The sequence below is a fragment of the Montipora foliosa genome, chromosome 3 (genome assembly GCF_036669935.1).
Source record: "Montipora foliosa isolate CH-2021 chromosome 3, ASM3666993v2, whole genome shotgun sequence".
NCBI classification, from domain to species: Eukaryota; Metazoa; Cnidaria; class Anthozoa; order Scleractinia; family Acroporidae; genus Montipora; species Montipora foliosa.
In genome coordinates, this window is record NC_090871.1 from 3,391,018 (window position 1) to 3,393,517 (window position 2,500).

The 2,500-nt window shown below is 36.2% G+C and overlaps 1 protein-coding gene across 3 annotated transcripts in view; it reads left to right on the forward strand.

The window, feature by feature from the left end:
* LOC137996492 (beta-1,3-galactosyltransferase 5-like) overlaps window positions 1–2,500 on the forward strand; it is a 13,572-nt gene that overhangs the window by 7,201 nt on the left and 3,871 nt on the right. Inside the window, exon 1 of one of the 3 annotated variants that reach the window (XM_068841931.1) lies at window positions 1,173–1,302. The exons of 1 other annotated variant lie outside the window; for it this stretch is intronic. The gene's annotated coding sequence lies outside the window, so the exon portion shown is untranslated. Of the gene's footprint in view, window positions 1–1,172; window positions 1,389–2,500 lie in introns of those variants that run through there. One more of the 3 variants, XM_068841930.1, reaches the window with a different exon arrangement.

Sequence of the window (2,500 nt, forward strand, 5' to 3'; positions counted from 1 at the left end):
TCTGACCAGCCGCGTTCATTGTACATACAATATTAAGGCCTGCGCAAGAACAAATTCGCCAAAAGGACTCTTATTGTACAATGCAGTAGACTATCGCCAAAAAGTGAGAAAAAAACCGCGCGGTCCCGACATTTCACTCGTTCATCAACATTTCAAATTTTTATACAAAGCCCTCTAGAATTGACTTGCCAAAAGACTCTTTTCCACGTATGGGCTCAAGAGTTTGGAATGAGATACCTGAAAGAATAAGAAAATTGTCAAATAATAGTTTCAAAAATAAGATGAGAAATATACTATTCGACATATTAATAACTGAAGATGACTACATTGAAATTGATAACATAATAGCGAAAACTAAAGAAATACTAGGTATACCGTCCTTATTCTGTAATTTACTGTATTTTTCACATCATGTCATTTCTTATTTATTTAACTTTATATATAGTTTATGCCTTTTCCACTTTTTTCTTTTTTCTTCTACATTACATGATGAATCTATGTATGAATCTATCGAACGACCTGCCTCGATTAGCTATGCTACCCGCGGGTCGGTCTAAATGTTATTTCACATTTTTAAGAAAGAAATAAACTTGAAATTTGAACTTGTTGTTGCTGATTTGCCATGACCACACGACAACAATATGTGCATATACATGAGTTGAATATCATCGTATTTGCGAAGAAAGCCGGCGACAAGCTCCAGTTAGTGGGCTTGATATACCACTGAGTTGGAAGATCACACGGTCACCAGGGGTTCTAGGTGCGTTCAATCCTGAAAGTTTTCCAAGCTTTCTTAGCAAAGCTTAAGTTGCTGATTAACTGAGATCGCGATGATATTCGCGGTTCAAATGTATAAAATTTCATATATTATATATCAAAATGTGTAAATGAAGTCATGTACAGTATGGTACTCTTTCGTACCTCAAAAATGTGAAGTTAGATAGTGGTTCATAAATCATTACTTGAATTCTTCACTTCATTTACTTGATAGAAGCATTTAAGGGAAAATAAACTGATGCAGCGGCAAAATCATTGAGACACGCAATTTCGATATTTTGCTCGGGCTGTTTGCTTTTATTTTTCGGATTGAAGACTTCTTTATATACAGAAGGGTAATCGATCATCCGTGAAAAATAAAGCCGCTCAAGCGATATGCTAATATTTTAAGTGCAAATATTTTCGTATCCCGAGGACTTAAAAGAAATCAGGTTCACGTGCATTTTGTCAGCATTTCGAAGTTTGAGTGATTTGGATGAGCCAGTAAATCAGTTGATCTCGACCATCTAAACTCGGAAGTGAATGGTAATGGTATATTCCTTCCATCTTTATTGTTTTATCTGATGTTAAGTTAAACCAATTAATTTATCATTGTAGAAGGATGAGTCAAGGTATGTTAGTATGTTATCACTATCCTAAACGTATAGGTTCTAAAGCATCATCACGATCACGACGAATTAAGTTAGTTTCTACAAAGACGAAGTCTCGTACTTTTTTTAGGCATTCGGCCACCGTTAACTTTCGTAGCGTTAACAAAGCGGTATTAACGTACCATGGCATTCTCTGGCAAGCATTTATAGTAAAACGATGCGTTTTCATGTGAGGAACACAACTTGGCATCAGCCGTTCAATTCTTTTCGTTTGATTTCCCCTTATGTGTCAAATCTGCCTCGAAGAGTTGACTGATTGACACCGCATAGGATGGTAATACAGTTTCGCCCTCCATCTCGACTTAATTACGAAGTATAGGGCCACTATAGGACCACCATATGATTGAATAATAAACGTATTCATTGACATGAATATAGAATTTCGTCTAATTGTCATGCGATGCATTAGATTCTGTGCGTGATTCAAGTACGTAGTTAACCAACCGTTCATTTGCGGCAACTGCTTCAACAAACCAATGAACATATGATATGCATCATCAACAAATACAACTCATTTAAATTTCTTATACCAAGCTGAAAAACCGAACTCGTGAATTCCATCAGCTTATTGCTGTCAGCAGCGTTTTTGTACCGATCAATAGTTAACTTTTTCGAAACTTTTCGCTTGGACAAAACACATTAAATTAACTACAAGTTTGTATTAGTTTATGTCAAGAGTAAAAATTTGTTTTGTTTAGGTTGGTCATTGGCATGCCTGCGGCGCTTGTGAAATATAAAGCCCCGGAAGCTTCTTTCGTCCCCCTAATTAATTCATACTTAACAATTATTCGCCGAAGGCGAAGTGATTATCGAGGTGAATATTCATCGATAATCACTGAGCCTGAGGCGAATAATTGTTTTAGTATAAATACACAGGTGATTATTTCAAAAAAGAAAAAAAAAAACCTTTCAACGGGAAATCATCTTCACTTACAGTAGCAAAACGACTTCCGGCAGCCATTTTGTCCATCGAGGTGATTATCGGCTGATAATCCGAGATAGCGAGCCAATGAGAGCGTGCGATTTTGCATAATCACCTGTGTATTTATACTAAAATAAATTATTGCTATATC